The 18,861-nt window shown below is 49.1% G+C and overlaps 1 long non-coding RNA gene across 1 annotated transcript; it reads left to right on the top strand.

Annotated features, from left to right (window-relative positions):
- The first annotated feature begins 7,225 nt into the window (after positions 1 to 7,225).
- Positions 7,226 to 10,054, top strand: LOC143655741 (uncharacterized). The gene is made up of 3 exons (XR_013162241.1): positions 7,226 to 7,437; positions 9,578 to 9,709; positions 9,996 to 10,054. It is a non-coding gene; the product is annotated as an uncharacterized LOC143655741 (long non-coding RNA).
- The last annotated feature ends 8,807 nt before the right edge of the window (positions 10,055 to 18,861 follow it).

Genomic DNA, 18,861 nt, shown 5'->3' with positions numbered 1-18,861 from the left:
AGGTCTGCTCCCACACCCACTTATGTGGGTGGCAGGCCTCAGTTCCTGGCTGCCTGTTAGCTGGAGACTTAGGATGCTCCCAAATGGATCTTTCCAAAGCCCTGCTCGCAGCCCGGCAGAGGGGAACGATCAGCCAGAGAGAGAAAATGAAAAAAAGAGAGACTAAGATGGAAAACTCAACCTTTTATAACCTAATCTCCGAAGTGACTATATTCATTCTTCCTTCGAGTTCTCAGCCACTTTGAGAAGTGTCTTCTACTTATGATTGTTCATTCCCAAATCATTCTCCTGAAGGCGTACTCCCACTCCTGAGCTCCGGAACTATTTATCCAGTGGCCTGGGTATCTCCTTGGAAATACTCCAGAACCCTCAGCATGGCTTTTACCAGCTCCTCCTTGGGTCACCTGCGAGCCTCATACCTGCTTCCACCTTGACCTGTGTCCCTGTGTATTGCATTGACTTGATTCCTCCACTAGGCTGTGAGCTTATTGAAGGTGGAGACCGTGCCTTTGTTATTGTGGTGCTCTCAAGGCTTGGCCCAGTGCCCCTGGAAATAGTTGCTCATGAAATATTTGGGCCCAGGTGGACACTGGGAAGAGGAAGGGAACCTGGAGCTCTACAGCCGTGGTTCTCCTGGAGCCAGCGCCAAGGGCTGGTCCGTGGGGGAGGTTACCTGAACAGCACCAGCTTTGGGACTGAGACCTGAAGTCTCTTTCTGGTGCTGTTATAAATGTCTTGGTGGGTTTGGCTCCAGCTCTGCCTCCACAGCCAGACATGCCTGTGGGCTGCCTGTCCTCTTTCCTGCCCACCTGCCCAAACCCCTTCTCCACTCCCCACTCCAGTGTAAAGTCTGGAGCCCCTCTGTGTTCAAACTCATGGATCCAGGAGTCTGGGTGTTTCTGTTGCATGACAACACCTTTGAGGGCAGCTGGATTGACAGGACTGGGTCCCTCATAACTGGTGTGGGCAGCATTCTATAAAATGAATATTAAATATTACTCAGAAAACAAGTCTTGGACTTCTGTCTCACCCCCCTCCCCACTTGTGGGTGAGGCCTCTCCTCACCCCTGCCTTTCTCAATTTAAGGGCTGTAAATTCTATGAATCCTGGATCCTGGAGCTTTTTTCAGATAGAACAGCAGTGCTGGAAACGTAGGCTGTTGCTTACTTATATCCTCACACTCAGCGACACACGCAACAGAGGGGCTCCTGAGCTGGACTCAAGGATACAGGAGCGCGACCAGGTAAGGCTGAGCTGGCATCACTATCCGTCCAGGGCAGGGATGGTGCAAACCTCTGAGATACTTGGATTAGGGTTGACCTGTCCATTTTCACTCCTTTTTAAAACTTTTTGTGATGATGTTTCTTTCTCCCTGGCTCTGTGTCTGCAGCTCAGTCTTTATTTCTTTTCTGGTTCTGTTAACAGAACTCTTATAACCACCCAGCTCAACCCTTCACCTTACCAAGGAGCAGACAGAAGCCAGAGCGGGAAGCAGACTTGCCTTAGATGGGGCAGTTTCTGTTGATGTTACCTTCTCTTTCCCCACCTCCAATGTTTCTCACTATTCCGTGTGTCTGTCTCGCCCCTGATCTTTATATTCTTTCCTTTTCTTTCACCCTTCTCTTCTTTCTCTGGGTCCAGGGCTGAAGGCCACCCATCTCCGAGATGGGAGTAGGTTGAGGGTTTGTCCATTGAGCGTACCCACACCCACTCGTGGGCATCTGAATGGCTGTCGGGCAAAGTGGTACCAGAGCTGGCAGTGCCAGGCTCAGGGGCCACTCCCAGCTTCCAGGACCTTCAGTCAAATCTGCCCTAGCTGACCCAGCTGATTTGCTTCAGAGGAGAGCATAAGTGAAGATGAGGGGAACGTGAGCTAGAGCTTGGGACCTTGGAATCTGTTCAATCTCAGGCCCTGGAAATGAAGGGCTTTGTGTGGGGAAGGGAGCAGGGAGACAGGGGATAAGGTCTGACTGGTCTTCTCGCTTTACTTGCAACTGTCAAGAGCTGCCTTACCAATAGGCATCGTTCTTTCAAATCAACACCAGGCACATTTAGACAAGCAGGGTCTGGTGAGAATTGCTGTAGTCTAGAGGGGGAACAGTTAAGACTTGCTAAGAGAAGGGAACAGCCCTCAAAATGCTATAACTCTGGCCTTCCAGCAGGGGGTGCCCTTTCCCGACAAAATGCAAGTCTTCTTGCTGCCCTCCCAGCCAAGAGACAGATTTCCCTGACACTGATGGGGGTTAATATGTGTTTGCGGCTGGGGGCTGGGGCGGGGGAGGGGGGAGGGTTCCCCAAGGCTATCACAGAGTTTAGAACCTGTTGTCTCATGTAGGAAAGGTAGGCCAACTAGGAACTGAATTCCCTCACCCCCTCCCAACGTAAGGCTGCAAATACGACCTTGCAGAAAGGAGACAGTGTATGTGAGAGTGAAAGTGCAGGGTGAAACCAATTAAGAGGAAAAAGGGAGGAGGAGGAAAAAGGGCCTGTTAGGGGTGTTTTTGGATATACGACATCAGAAGAGACATAAATTGGAAGCCATCCCAAAGGAGAGCACTTGGTTGCTTTCATGATGACACTGAGTACAGACTTATATTTAATCTAATTTTTTTCCCACAATACTTGAGCAATTCCCATTTGCTTATAATTTATAGATACTGACCTCTAACCTGAGGGAACTGGGTTATGCAAGTGTTGCTAAGGAACGAGGAGATGCAGGAAGTAAGGCAGGGGTTGCTTAGTAACCAGGAGTCCCTTGGAGATGGAGTGGCCAGAGCAGGTCTGAACTGATGAGGGGTCTGTGGACAGAGTCAGCCCCTCCAGAGCCTCCTGAAAGTTCATGTCTGTTGGCCCATAGCCCAGAGCTTCCAGAGCCTGCCTCTCTCCATCTGCTGGCACTGCACTGCCCGAAAAGTACACCCCCAACCCCTGAGTGTCCTGACTAACCTCTGGCGCCAATCACTCTCTCTCCCTTCCCCTCCCAGGCAGGAAGCCAAGCCATTCAGGAATGGACAGGCTCCCATGCCAGGTCCTTGCCCTGCCTCACACCTGCGCTTATCCACTTTGGCACACCCCTTCCCTTCCCGAGGGGTGTCCTGAGGGCATGGAATGCCAAGCTGCAGCCTGGCTTGGGCTGCCTTGGCTCCATGCAGCCACACAAGGGCATGGGGAGGCATTATCTAGGCATTCAGAGCCACAGAGCTATCTATCTATCTATCTACCCACCCACAACCCATCCACCCATCCATCCATCCATCCATCCATCTATCTACCTATCTATCTCTGTCTAGTATTTCTATCATTTGTATATGTCTTAATGAATCCCATGTAACCTCAGTCAAGAAATGGAACACTGCTATCACCTCAGAAGCCCCGTATTTTGCCCCTCCCTGATCAGAATCCCCCCTTTTACACCAGAAAGGCCCATACTCCTGACTTTGAGCTAATAACTGCCTTGCTCTTTTCTGTAGTTTTATCACCTGTTTGCTTTTCTAGGCAACAGTTATTTTGCCTGTTTTTGAAACTTATATGTGTAGAATCATACAATAGGTGTTCTTTTGTGCCTGGCTTCTTTCACTCAGTCATATCTTTTTTAGATTCATTTATGGTGTTCAAGATAACTACCGCCCATTAATTTTCATTGCTGTATAGTATTTCATCATAGAATTGTAGTGCAACTTATTTATCCATTCTACCCTTAATGGACATTTGGGCTTGTTTCCAGTTTAAGGCCACTGCAGAGAATGCTTCCATGAGCACTTATGTCAGTTTCTTGGTGCACACGTGACCATACTTCCCCAGGATGCGAAAGTGCAGAATCACAGCTGTATTTGTAACTTCCCCAGGTAATGCCAAATGGTTTTCCAAAGTGATTGTACTTACATTCCCTCCGGCAATGAGTGAGAGTTTTTGTTCATGGTTGCTTTTTCAGCTAGAAGCAGTTCATTAAAATTAATAATTGGTGTAATGATTTGTGTGAGGTCTGGCGTCCTCACCGGACTAGGAAGCTCCTTGGGGTGGGGGTGGGAGGCGGGGCCTGTCGTTCCCCACAGCATCCCAGAGTCCATGGCCTGGCATGCTGCTAGTGTTCATTGCTTGCTTATGGAATTAATGGAAAGATAATCCGCGTCTGTAGAATGGTGGGTCTCAAATCCCAATTTGTCAGTTTTATAAATGGAAATTTTGAAGGAGATGCTTCCTGACTGGAGGCTCATGTGTTTGATGTTCCACCTGGCCAGCCTGACTGTCTGCTCAGGCCTGGTCTGTCTGGAGGAGCTGTAAGTAGATGACCACCACACCCACTGAGTCTTGGTGAGGAAGAATGGCGGGAGAGAGCTGAGTTGGCTTGTCCTCTCTGTCTCTGCTCCGCCATCGGCTTCATCTTCGCCTGGTGCCTGACCCAGGATGGGGCCCACGTGATCAGCTGCAGCTGGGAGCAACAGAACAGGGCCCAGCTGCTGGGGGAGGGACTGAGTGCAGTGGGCACTGGGTGCCACATGCGGTGGGGGGTGGCCCGAAGACCGGGAGCAGCTGGCGGCCATAGGGAGAGGCCACCGGACTGGGAGCGCACAGAAGGAACACACAGACCCCTTCCCTCACGCTCTGCCCTTGGGCCTGTCAGGGACACTCTCCTATCACCCAGAGTTTGGTTTTCACAGCAGCTTGGGACCATTCCTGGTTAAGCCTGGTTAATGCCTACATGCCCCTCACACTGGGGCTGCTCTGGAGGGTCAGGCCTTCTTAGGCCATCTCCACACTCACCGTGTCCTTTGGGTTGGTCCCTCCTCTGCAGGGTGGAGCACTGTGGGAGCTTGACTCCCTGGCGTTCACTGTGGCAGTTAACCCCGGTGGGAAACATTCTGGGAACTAGTGAGTGGATCCAGGACAAGAGGAGAACAAACTCCCCACCTCCTCTCTTCTCCTCCCTTCCAGGTAATATCCTCAGAATGTGCTTTGTTTGTTTTTAAAACTGGTTCCTACCCTGCTTCTGCTTTCTTTTCTCTTCCCAACCCTTTTGTGTTTATTCATTCAGCAGATATTTGTTGCGTGCTTGCCATATGCTTGCCTCTGTTCCAGTTTCTGAGGATACAGCTGTGAACATATAACAAGGTCCTAGCTTTCCTTAAGAGACAAGAATTTGCATTCTTTGCATCCTTTAGTGGAGGCATAAATTGGTACTCATGCTCCTCTTTGGTGACAGGTGTCTGCTGCTGCAGTCCCCTGCAGTCCTGAGATGATCGTGTTGCACCTGGGGGCACTGGTCTACCTGTCAGCATTTTGTGGGCTCAGAAATTCTCATTCTCTTAACAGTTCTGTCCTTGTGTCCACAAGGGTCCAGGAGAGACCTTGGAAAATACTTGGACATCCATCTTGGGCTTTGTTATTTTCCCGTAATTCCTGTTCCATTCACACCCATGTCTTGCTCTCTATTCCCACTGACAGATGTCAATAGAAACTGAGTCATCAAATGGTAATCAATAATCAATAAAGCAAGTTTATTGAAAGAAATTGTTCGAACCAGGAGATCTCAAACACAAGTAAGAGTCTCAAATGGTTAATAAGTTACATTGGCTTATAAGGGTACTAGCAGATTTTCAAAGAGGAAGTTTCAATAATTGGTTGACATTTATGCTTCTTATTACAAAGGAGGGTCTTACAAAGCAGGGAATGAGCACAGATTGGTTACTTTAGTATACTTATTTGTTTCTAATAGGCTATCTCCACTGCACCAGAAACAGTTTATTTTCAATTGTTGCTTAAACCATAACTTTTGTAGGATACGTTGTTTTCTCTGAAAGCCCTTGCTTTATTAATTTTCAGAAGATCCCTGTCACTTCTCGGAAAGGCTGTTGCTCCTTCCAATGCCAATGCAGGCAGCCATTTTATTTCATATAACAGATAAGATAGAACCACAATCAAGTCTTGTTTATCTACCCTTGTTAGTGTCCCCTGCTCTGCCCTAAGCACTGGTCCAAAGCCTTTCCACTGGGCTAGCCTTGGTGTGTTCTGCCCTCCCCAGCTTTCTGAGCTCTAGTTTGCTGACATCTTTGTCAGTCTGATCCCCACCTTTATCTCTGCCCTTGGCTGTGCACCCTTCAGACCATCCACAAAGATGACCTGAAATCTGAGCTCCCTGCAGCAACTGCCTAGCCGCCTCACAGGCTCTTTAGCTTCAGTCTTAATGCCTCTGAAGGATTGTTTGCTAATAGGTAGCTGAAATTTCATTGCTGACAGTCTTCTAACCCTCCTGCATCATTTCCTTTTTAGTGTTTCAGTTCATGAGATCATGACTCTCTTTTTCTCAGAACTGTTTGGAAATCTTCCCTTCTGAAGCTGGGGAGGCGGGGGTTGGGGAGTGGGGTGGGGGCAGGATACTGACAACACCGAGCTGGCTTTCTCTGGTGCTTCCCTTTTGTACAAGGGCTTGGTGCTCAACGAGCAATTCTGCACCACTGGACAGAAATAGTTGATGGAGTAATTGTTCCCCAATCACATCTGCCATTATCTCAGAGGTGAAGTTGTCAGAAAATGAGCTTAGTATTTATCAGATGCTCTGTTTTAACTGAATGCAATTTTCCTGTGCCCATGTTGAGAATTCCTTATTACTCATCTTATCCTTGGGCCAGTTTGGAGACCTTTTCCAAGCAGACTTCCATCTTTCAACCTACAACTACAACCATATCTCCTCTACCCCTTTCCTTAGTACTACCTAGCACCCTCTTTCAGGCTCATGGAGCTCCACTTGGGACTTCTTGGCACACAGAGCTTTTCTAATAGGGCAGCTTTCTTCAGCATGAAGAGGAATCTCATCTTTCTCTTGACACAGCTCATGTTTGGCCCCCAAATCTGAGGTGGGGGTGGGGGACTCTCTTAGCCCATTGCCCAACCTGGCACTCACAGAGCTTTGGGCAGATATTTTGGGCTGGTGGGGCTCCATTTTGAATAGAGAGTAACCAGGGAGACCTTAGCATAACCTTCTTTTTAGACATTCTAGCTACTTCTTGCAGTTATGGGATTCATCCCTAGTGCTGGTAAAATGGCATCCAGGGGACCATGGCATCCAGGGGACCATGGCAGAGCTCAGATGAAGGGGTCCCACCCGTAGCCAAGGGGACAAGTGGGTGTGAGATGAAGGGTTCAAGAAACGGGACAGGCTTGGTCAGTTTCAGATGTGCAGTGTCATTCCGTAAAGGGGTGGAACACAGTTGACCTCATAAAAGGCAGGTCTCCACAGGCAGGATCCCTGGTGTCACTTCAGTCCCAGCTGGCGCTCTGTCCCAGCCCCGAGGCTCGGGGCCTCCATCTTTCCTTGCCAATTCCTCTCTTACTTCTCCGCTGCCCTCCCACCAGATGGAGTCTCGAGACAGAGTGTTAGGGGCCCTAATCTTGGAGCCTAGATCCAGGCAGGCTCAGCTCAGTGACCTAACTCCTAAAATGGTAATTCTCTATTGTGTCTGTGTCTTTGTTTTGGCTTTCTGATGTCCAGCACTGAGTCTACAGTGCAGCCACAGTGTGTGTGCAGGTCCTTACAGCATGCGTTTGTGTGAACATGTAACAGACATAGCCCAAATCACGTGCTGTGAACTGCAGGCGTCAACCTCACTCGTTTTTTCTTATTTTTCTACCCTTATTTTTCTTAATCTCCTTTTCTTTAGGTACATAATACCTATTCGATTTGTTTTATCCTTCTCAATTGTGAGTATGACTTAGATTCTGATGGGATGAGGCAAGAGCATTTATCTAATAAAAACACAGAAAGATACAGACAGCTCTTCCAGAAGTCTCCTTTGCTCCCAGCATTTGCATCCCCTTCACCTGCTCTGCCTCCAATCTTGTCCCAGCGGCCTCTACTTACAACCTCTACTTGCACAACCAGAACATAATGGAATAATATTTTATTCTATTATTTAATTTTCAAAAGGTTTGAACATTTCCTTCTTGCATCCCAGTCCTATACAATTTGCATTTGGGGTCCTATGCTCACAGGCTTGCCACTTTGCCTGCCTGGAAATTCAGAAATACCTCTTGCCCCAGTCAGAAGTCTCTGAAATCTGTGTGCATTTGGGTTTGCTGGAAAAAGAATGGGACCCACGTGTCTTGTGAGAATAGGCCCCGAGCTGACCGTGTGTGGGAGCTGACCCTCCCCCCCGCCCCACTGCTCTGGTTTCAGTTGACTGTGAAGTCTCCAGCCCTGCTGCTGAGCCAGGTGCGGCCCCACATGGAGAAGAGGGGCATGGCTGCAGGGTGGAGGTGGGCTCTGGTTGCGGTTGGGGAGACTGAGGTGCAGGAGTTCTGTCTGGAGAGCACCCAGGCCCTGTGGGAGGCGGGGAAAGACAGAAGTCCCTTTGGGGGCTCCACATTCCCACCTCTCACTCTGCCCTGCCTCACCCTTTGTGAGGCTACAGCTTCTCACTCCCGGGGCTGCAGGTGGAAGGTGCCGTTCAGGGCCCCAGGCTCTCTCTCCTTGTCCTCCATGTCACCAGGTTTGGGAGAAGGCTTTAGGTCCTTGACTTTGTGGGCTGCTCGTTCTTGCCCTCGCCCACTCCCTGCTCCTCTGACAGCTGGACGGTCCCCTCAACCCCACCTTAAAACCCATGACAGGGTCTGCCCCATCTCCTTCTATAGGGAGAGGCCCATTCCCGACTGGCTGACCACCCTCCCCGGGGTCCCTGTGACCCCTCCTCATTCCCTGGGTCTTGGTCTCCATGGACACTACCTCTGCTCCAGGTCCTATGTCTCTTACCGTGTTGCCCAGGACTCACGTCAGTGGCTTGGGTACCGTCTTCAGGACACAGCTTCTCCTGGGGCTCCTTCTTACAGAACATACCTTTCAGGAACCTTTAGGAACTGGTTGGAGGCTGTCCTGGGTAGAAGGGAGAAGTTCCCGGCTATCATTTCTTGTCTCCCCTGCCCAGTTTTAGACATTCCCCATCAGTCCCGAGCACTCACCAAGCCCACTTGCCCTCTCCCCCAAGCACCTGCCCCAGAGAGGAGCAGAAGAAGATAACGGCTGTGAGCATGGATATTGGGTCAGTGAGACAGAGCTGGAGCCCCAACTCTGCCATGCAGTGGCTGTGGTACTGACCTTCTTTGAGCCTCAGTTTCCCTACCTGTGAAGTGGGGCTAGTAATAGGACCTGCACTGTTGTTGTGAGGGTGGGGTTATTTAAGGACCTCAGTAAATACTGAGCTGTCAGCATCACGTCTCTTCTTGTGCCTGCTTGTCTCCTCACAGGAGGGGTGCTGTCATCCTGGCCTCTTCGGTTTCGGCTTACTCACCCTAAGTAGTAAGTGCTTGGTCCTTGTGCTCCTTTTGGGTTAAGGAGAGGGGCAACTTTCCTTTTCAGAGCCCCATGTGACAGTATGGGGACAGATTCCTGCTTTTATCCTGCTGCCTTGGGATGAGCTGTGCCCATGTGGCTTTGGCTCAGGTCCAGCTTCTGCCTCCAGACAAGGCCGGGGGCGAGTGTGTCTGAGCTCCGGGCTTGGGACAGTTGTGATGCTTCTTAGGTGAGTGCAAAATAGTGATACTTTGCCCCTGCGCCCCCATCCCAAACCCTCTCTTGATTCCCTTTCAGGAACTGGGCCTACAATGTCAGTAAGATGGTCCTCCTAGGTCTCACCAGGATACTGGCATTGGAGCTGGCCCCCATGGACATCCGGGTGAACCACCTGGTTCCAGGAATGACCAAGACTTACTTCACAAAGTGGTAAGGACTCAGGGGGCAGCCCCCGTCCCCCAGCTTGGCTCAGTGGAGACCCTTCCAAATGGCTAAGGGATAAAGAGTGCTGAAGCCTCAGATCAATGTCCTTATCGCTGAGGTCCTCACTCACCTCTGAACTCAGCCACACTTCAGTCCACTGAGCCTGAGAAGATGTTGCTTCTCCTGAGAAAGACAAACCTGCTATGGGTGCTCCGATAGGTGGCTACTGTGGAGCCCTGTTCACCTCTTTGTTGCAGCAGACCTGAGCCTTTCATCTCTTCCCTTTGCCCAGATGCATAAGAATGAGACTTTCTGGAACCAATTTAAGGGCAACCGGAGACTGCAGAGGCAAGTGGGGTTTGGAACTTCAGTGGTCTGGGTATAGCTGGGAAAGAGACTGAGTTTATCCCAAGAGTAGACCCCTTCCTTGTCTGCTGACCATTCTTTTTACTAAAATCTAGGTCAACACAGTCCTGGAGGATGCAAATGGCTCTTCTGAGTCTCCCCTACCCCCTGTCCCTCTATGACCCACTCTTTCCTGTGGCCTTTGAGCCCTAGAATTCCGGGGGTGGGAGTGGAGGGTGTGCTGGCTCTCCTAGAGCAGCAGAACCAGAGTCCAAGATCACTGATGCTGTCCTATTCCTTTTCCATCCAGGATTGGATAGCCTGAGGGCTGCATGGGGATCGTGTCCTTCCTGTGCTCTCCAGGCACCAGCTACATCACCGGAGAGTCCATTGTGGTGGCCAGTCTTCTCCTCTCAGCTCTGAGAATGCTGGAGAGTTGTGGAGCTGAGGGCCTGGCCCCACATCTTGGGGGTGGGAATCACTAGGGTCTAGATATAGAATGCCACTTTGGGAAATTGCCCATGGCAGTCTTGAAGAAGAAGAAAAGCCCTTTTGTATTCTCAACCTCAGGTCCTCTCTGCATGACTACCATAGATCCAGCTTCTGTGATTCAAGCAACACATGGGAGTATGTGGTGTGAGGCTGTGGAGCTTAAGAATTTCAGGGGCTGGGTCCTTTAGAGGAACCTTATGGGAAAAGAGGAGAGGCTCAGTTCCCCAAAGAATCCCCCTTCCTTATCTCTGTAATTCATGCTTTAAAAATTTCTTTCCTAATAAACTCAGATTTATCCTCAAGTCTCAAAGGTGGAACCAAGGCCTACAAGGCTGAGGATAGAGCCTCTCTCATCTCCTGCCTTCTTTTGTTACCCTGAGCCCAGCACAGTCCGGTGGTGGTAGGGATGGAGTGGGGTGTTTCACAGCAAGGTTTGCACTTCATTCTCTGAGTTGGGTCTGGTGGAGCCTAAGTAACGCTGTAGGGAGTGGCAGGAGGAGGTGGAAGTTTTCTGGGGTTCTCTCTGGGTTCTCCAGGCTAGTAATTCCTGACCTTTTCAGGATCACACAGGTCTTTCAAAACCTGAAAATAGCCACAGCAAGCCTTCATTCCTGATTTAGAAGAGAGCAGTCAATGCTGAAGTTCCTCCTAGGGGCTGGGCTGAGAGGTGGTTCTTTTTGGAAAAGACCTTTCCTACTAACCCAGGTCATATTCAGGGGCACCATCCATCTGTGTGTATGTGTCCAAGGCTCAGTAAAGTTGAGGAGAAATGGTGGCCTTCAAGTTAGTTGTGACCTACAAGTTACTTGTGACCTTCAAGTTACTTTTGACCTTGAGCAAATCTCTGTTTTGTCCCTAAATCTCATCTAGGCATCCTCTCCTATATAGACTCAAAGGGGGAACAGAGCCAAGGCTTCCCAACTGGCCACTGGCCTTTATTTCACTGGAGCTCCTCACCAGTGCCCCCTTTCTGTACCTCAATTAAAAAAACCGTCATTGCTTCCTACATGAGCCATATATTGTGCCTGGTATCCACGAGAACGCAAATATAAATAAGACCAAATTTCCTTCAGGTGCCTTGGGCATGGTGGGGAAACAGTAAGTAAAATTCTCATCAATATGTGAGGCAGAATTTATTTGTTTATTCATTCTTTCATTTAATAAATTTGTTGGGTACCTCTCTATGCCAGCAACGGTTCTGGGCACTGATGTGAACAAAACAGTCAAAGATCTCTGCGCTATGGAGTGTACATGCCAGGAGAAGGAGACTTAAATAGCATACATATTAAAGAAGGAAATTATTTGTATGTTAGTAGGTAAGAAGTATAAAGAAACACAGACCAAGGGTAATGTGAGGGGTTTGGATGGACAGGGCTGGGAAGTCTCCTTTAGAAGTGGTGGGGGCAATAAAGCCAGGGTAAGCTGATGCATAAGCAAAGTGTTAAGGTTGAGCAAAGGATCACGAATCCTGGTTAAGCTGGTGGAGGTGTCATTTGAGCTCAGACCCAAAATATTAAACATTATAAAATCTGGGTTGCTGAATGCTGCCTTTCAGTGGGGAAGTGTGGTGGATGGAAGCTGCATGCACCCCCCAAAAAACATTTTCTTAAATCTGATCCATTTATGTGGGTGTAAATCCACTGTAAGTAGGACCTTTGATGCGGTTACTTCAGTTAAGGTGTGACTTACCTCATTCAGGATGGGTCTTTATCTTATTACTGGAGCCCGTCATAAGTAAATGAGAGTCAGACACAGAGAGAAAATAACAGGATACAAGATGCTGGACAGAACCTAGAAGAAAAGGGAGAGACCAAGAGGGGCTGCCGTGGGCATTGCCATGTGACAAGCTAAGGCCCAAGGATTGCCAGCAGTCAGCCCCAGAATTCCAGTCTTAGGGGAGAAAGCATTGCCTTGATGATGCCTTGATTTAGATTGTCTCAGCTTCGTAACTGTGAGCTACTCAATTCCCATTGTTTAAGCTGACCCATGCAGATATTTGCCTGAGCAGCCAAGGAAACTAAAGCTGGAAGCAGGGGCCTAACAGGTGGGATTGGTGTTAATGGTGACAGGACAAGCACACATCTGGGCTCCTTGATATGTAAGCAGAAGCACTAATAAATATCCAGCAGAAGCACTGGATATTCTCTCTGCTTCCTGCTCTCTCAGATCTACTCTCCCCACCTTCTCAGCCCTACTCCATGCTGTGCCTGCGGAAGCTGATCTCGATACTTCATGATGGAAGCTCCTTTTCCCTCTGGCTTCCAGCTTGGAGCAGATTTGAGACAGGATATTTGTTTCCCTGAAGGGCTGCAGTGGGGAGTTGTTGTGTCCTTCTACCTAAGGCCACAGCCCCTGTTAGGCAGCACCCCACCCCCACCCGCCCAAATGATGGTTCCTACCTGGTTCTGGTGCCAGCTCCCTTCCCTGGCCTCTTCAGGTTAGGAACCACTGTGGCCAGTTCCTGGTTGCTTCACTGCCCTTTTTTGGTTCCTGCAATCTTGCCCACATTTTTATTCCTTCTTTAAACTCTCTCTCAATGACCCCTTCAAAAGTGAGTCTAATGGGGAGCAAGACCCAGGTCAGATTGAGACAAGACTGATAGGTTGAACTGTTGCTGTATTTCCATACTGGGTGGAAACCAGCCTTTGCTTCTACCCCCACCCCCAACCACTCCAAGCCTGGCTGCCCTGGCCTCTCCCTTGAGACCCCCTAGGCCTTTCCACAATTCAGCAGCCAAAACATTCATGGCTGGCATAGCAGGGGCCTCCAGAGCCTGTCCACTGCTCAGCCTGATGTATTACCCTTAGAGAGGAGGTGATCGCAAGGAGAGCCTTGCAGATGGCTGTGACCTGCCTGTGGAAAGGCTTCCTGGAAGCATCTCCCTCCTTCTGGCCTTCTGGCAGCCAGGCTCCATCTCCTTCCCAGGAACCCCATGGCAATTAGGAGAAACAAGGTCACATAGAGGTGAGAGGTGATTTCTCCACATTCAAGAGCAGAGAAGGCTTTTTTTTTTTTTTAACTTTTTAAAAAATTGAATAATATAACATACATACAAAGCAAAGGAAGAAAAAAGCAATAGTTTCAAAGCACTCTTCAACAAGTTCTTACAGGACAGATCCCAGAGTTTGTCCTGGGCTACCGTATGATCCTCTCAGATTCTTCCTTCTAGCTGCTCCAGAATATAGGAGGCTAGAAGGAATAAATATTTTTTTTGTCATCACAATCGACTTTTTTTGTGTGAAAAAATAACATTTATACAAAAAAGCAATAAATGTCCAACCAGAGACAACTTTTTATAGCTCCCTTGTGTCTCTGTCTGAACCTGTCTCTGGTGGGAAAGGGAGAGGGTTTTCCCAACTGCATAGGGCCTGGTTCCACTGCTTCTCCTTCCCTTCCCACTGTCTAGGTGTTTTCCTCCCCCATCCCTCATGCTATTGGGCCACCCATCGCTCGTGTGTTGCACCACGCTAAAGCCAGCTCCTCCCTCCGTTTGGACATCTCTTTTACACACAGGCTGCACTCCAGCTTGTCTCATGAAGTAGAGATGGCCCAATTCTCCCTGGGCTACCCAAGGAATGCATTTGTAGAGAAGCACATGTGTCCTGCTGTTGTCTGGGTCTCCCTGAAAGCAGAGCCAGAGGCAAAGGCTTCATGTGATTTCTGGAGGAGGCAGAAAGAGCCCGACTTCCAACGTGCTTCCCTCTCCAGGCCCTCAGGGAGCACACTGCTGAGGAAGGGTCTGTGAAAAAGCATCAAGGGGCTGAGAAAATTCTTCTGGTAGAGGTCCCACCCCAAATCTGCCACTGACTATGTGGCAGAATCCAGCAGACTCAGTTTCCACATTTGAGAAATAAGATACAAGGGTCGAAGAGGGATTTGGACCGACTGCTGGGCTGAGGCAATGTAGAAAGAATCAGGGCTGAAACAGAACTCTCAGGTGACTGAGAGTTACCTGGAGCCCAAATAGGTTTCGGTAGGTGAATTTGTAGTGGAGCTGGGCAACCCAGCTACATGACATTTACAGCCAAGCCCAGCATGCTGGAGTTGGGGACTGGAGAAGAATGGACAGTGAGGTCTCCCTTGAGTTACTTGTTGAGGCCTAAGGTTCAGGGCCAGGGTGCTCACTTGGGGGGTCCCAGGTAGGGAATCAAGATTCAACAGTGAACCAAGGGCATAAAGTCCCGGGCCTGAAGGTTTAGCCAGTGTTGATAGGGTCCAAGGGCCTGAAAGAGGCAGGAAGTGGAACAGGGGGAGGAGGGCAGTGTGAGGTGGGAGAACAGACAGGTAGAGCAGGACCAGATTCTACAAGTGAGGAAGTGATTGCTCAAAGTCTCCCCAGCTACCTGGGAAGCAAGGCAGTGAGCAGAGCCCTGTCACCATACTTCCAGCCCCATCATGTTCTGTGCCCTGCAGGGGCTGAGTGCAGAGAAGACAGTGAGGGAAGTCACCAGGCAAGATGGGCCAGCGCTCTCCAGGCCTGTGGGACAGGCATTAAGAGCAGAGCAAAGGGGTGGCATGGGCCCCCAGGGAGGAGTTGCAGAAGGATGGCCTTTGGAAAGTAGGACCAAGGGGCTTGCTGACCTTCCCAGAATGTCAGTGGAAGAAGGCTTTGACTTTCTTGGCAAGAGTGTGAGGCCATGTTACCAAGAGGGAAATCTCATTCTTTGTACAATGAGGGAGGACGGAAGTCCATGCATAGGGAGAAGAGGACTTTGCTCAGAGGGAGATTCTGTGTCCCTGTGATGTGTGTGTACATGTGTGTGTATTTTAGGTGTGCAAGTGTGTGCATGTGCATGGTGCACATGTGTATCTGTGAATGGGATTTGTGAGTGTGCATACCCGTGTTTGTGTGTGTATGCATGTGTGTGTGGATGATTGGGTGGGAATGAGTTCAGTGAGGGAAAAAGGTGTAGGGGGTGGGGGTGAGGGACTGGGGGACATGAAGGGCAGTGGGGGACAGGGTTGCACTTGGTTTAATGGTTCTTGCCCCTTTCTTCTGTTGAGAAATGTTTGGAAAAGCATCAAGGCACAAACTGCTGAGAGCCTTGGGTGGGGGGTGGTGGTAAGAGCATGCCCTTGATGGGAGGGGACTGACAGGACTGACAGAAGGGCCCTGACTCTGAACCAAGACCCTCTGCCTGTCAGGCCCTGTCACTTATGCTGCCCTCCTGTCTCGCAAGTGGAGACTGAGTCTCAGCCTGACTGAGCTGGGATGAGGAAGAGGGCCAGGACTGCTTGGTTCTCCCCATGGTCTTTTTCAGGCCAAATTTCCAGTTCAGAGGTGATGGATTGTGGGTAAGCTGACATGAGCACTCCCTGGGGATAAAGAACTGAGATTCTTTTCACCTGGACTGATAAGCGACAAACAAAAGATGACCAAGTTGGCACATCAGAGAGTTTCTGATGGCTTGGAGGTCTGAGCATGTGAGGACTGGGACAGGATGAGGAAATGGAGCTCTACTGGTGATGGAAGGCAGAGAGTGGTGCTAGTTAGTTTACAGCTCTCTCAGGTGTGGGAGGGCACATTCCCAGGATGGGCCATGCTAGGCAGATCTGGGGGAGTTAGAATATCTGACTCTCCGTGGGGAGCATTTTGCCATGTATTTATATACTTCCAGTTAACCTCTTCAGTAAGATCTGGAATAAAGTCTGGGGGTAATGGGGAATTCCAGGGTATTTGGGGGTGGCTGTGGGTCAGGATTGTGATAAACTGGCATGATGGCACTCCAGCCTGAGGGCTTTCTGTTTTGGGATCCACTAGGGTACCCAAACTTGTTTGGATATTGTGGCCCCCCTGGGACTGAAAACTGGTGCAAACTGCAGCCCCCGACCCAGTTTAGTTTTTCTTGTTTTCCCAGTCCACTGTGGTGGTAGCCTCCTGTCCCACCACGGTGCAGCCCTCACCCCTGCCCTGAGTATCTCGGTGTTGTTTCTGCCCATGTTCCTCTCTGGGGCTGAGCTCACTTGGCAGAGGGGCAGCTTGGGGATCAGTGCCAGCATGGAGAGTCCGGTGCCGAGCTGGAGCATGTTCTAGCGTCGCCTGAGATGGTATGGCTAGGCTGGAGAGTCAGACGTGAGGTTCCATGGAGCGGGGTTCTGTGGGGTAAAATGAGGACAAAAATGGATGAATGCCCAGGCCTAGGTTTGTCTGCCGCTGGCTTCACCAGGGGGCATTAGGTAAGTGTTCTAGTTTGCTAGCTGCCGGAATGCAACACACCAGAGATGGATTGGCTTTTAATAAAAGGGGATTTATTTTGTTGGTTCTTCAGAGGAAAGGCAGCTAACTTTCCACTGAGGTTCTTTCTTACGTGGAAGGCACAGGATGGTCTCTGCTGGTCTTCTCTCCAGGCCCCTGGGTTCCAACAACTTTTCCCGGGGTGATTTCTTTCTCCATCTCCAAGGGCCTGGGCTGAGCTGCAAGTGCTGAGATGAGGAATGCCAAGCTGCTAGGCTGTGCTACGTTGTGATCTCTCATTTAAGCACCAGCCAATTAAGTCAAACGTCACTCATTGCAGCAGACACGCCTCCTAGCTGACTGCAGATATAATTGGCAACAGATGAGGTTCACGTACCGTTGGCTTATGTCCACAGCAACAAGATTAGGTATGCTCACCTGGCCAAGTTGACAACTGAATCTAACTAACACAGTAAGTAATTGTTGATTGACGGAATCAATGAAAGATGGAGAATAAGATGGAAATGGAGGAAAAGAATGGTCATGGAGGGAGGTTCAGAACTAAGGCCCCAAGCTGCAAGTGTAACCCAGCTTCCGATAGGGCTGGGACACCAATCGAGGCAGGTGGAAGGACCTGAATGCGGTGTGCAGAGCTGGACTGTTTTGAGTGCCCAAGGTGAAACTAGCAGCAGACAAACTGATTCAAATTTAAAATTTCTATCTCTTTGTCCATGAAGGCTCTAATTTGTTGTTCCTAGGAAGCAAGAGTTTTTATGAGTCACAGTGGGTATAATGTGTCAACTTGGCCAGGTTATGGTGTCTGTTGTTTGGTCAAGCAAGCACTGGCCTGATTCTTAATGTGAGGATATTTGGTAGTTTTAACTCATTAGCCATTTGATTACAATCTACAATCAACAAAGGAGAATGCATTCAGCAATGAGAAAAGTTTTATCCAATCAATTGAAAGATTTAAAGAGAGAACTGATGGTTTTAGCATCAGAAAGAATTTCTGTCTGTACTTTAGCCAGCCAGCTTCTTTTGGGGAATTCATTGTAACCTTCATCAGAGTTCCCAGCTTGAGAGCTGCCTGCAGAATTCAGACTTGCCAATCCCCATGTTCACATTCCTATAATAAATCTCATAATATTTGCTGTATTTATTTACTTAAATATATTTACTATATATCTCTCGTTGTTCTGTTTCCAGCTAGTCTGTTTTAGTTTGGGTTTTCCTGACAGCAGAGACTCAGACAGGGACTTAAGGTCTGGAACTGCCAAGGGACAGAATGAGGGAACAAGCCAGGGAAGGGAAACAGGGATTCTGGGAAAGCCAACACATGGTGCAGAGGTCGTCATGGGTATGTGACAAGCTTTATTTCCCAGGACTTCCCAAGAAAATGTCCTCCATAAAAGTCTGTTCAAGTCCTATCCCCCAGTCCTGTGGGTGTGAACACATTTGTAAAGAGGGCCTTTGAAGATGATATTATTATTTAAATGTGAACTCTTTTGTGGATAGGATCTTTGATGATCCTTTTTAGATGAGGCCAAATTGAATCACGGTGGGGCTTAATCCAGTATGACTGAAGTCCTTACTGAACACAGAAGTAGAAGCCAGAATACAGTGGAAACTAGAGCAACAGACATAAGGAAAGATAGGGGATTTCCAGACCACACAGACTCCAGAAGAAAGCAAGCCCTGTCAATGTAGAAGTCCAATGATGCTGGATTTCTAGCCTCTAAAACTGGGAGACAATAAATTCCTGCTTTTTAGCCAACATGTTTGTGATATTTGTCATAGCACCTCTGGCAAATCAAGACAAGTACAGAATGCCTCCCAGAAGTTTGGTGTCCAACCCTAGGGAGGACAGGTGGAACTTTTTACTGTGGGCTGTCACCTCTCATCAATCCTGGATTGGCCTGGGGGTTATCAAGTCTCATATGCTGCCAATCAAAGAGGAGATGCCTTCAGCAGTGAAACGAGTTGAGGCCCACAGGAAACTGCCCACCCCAGCGGCATCTGTGATCAAGGTGAGGAAAGAGGTGTGAATGAGGGCACCGAAGTGTTCTTGCTACAGGGCTCTAGGAAGTAGTAGTCCATCATCTTAAATATGTTTAAGGAATAAAACACTCAACCCTTGTTCCTATGA

The sequence above is a fragment of the Tamandua tetradactyla genome, chromosome 14 (assembly GCF_023851605.1).
Source record: "Tamandua tetradactyla isolate mTamTet1 chromosome 14, mTamTet1.pri, whole genome shotgun sequence".
Classification (NCBI taxonomy): Eukaryota; Metazoa; Chordata; class Mammalia; order Pilosa; family Myrmecophagidae; genus Tamandua; species Tamandua tetradactyla.
The sequence above is the reverse complement of the archived record's forward strand: the minus strand, read 5'-3'. Positions and strand labels throughout refer to the sequence as shown.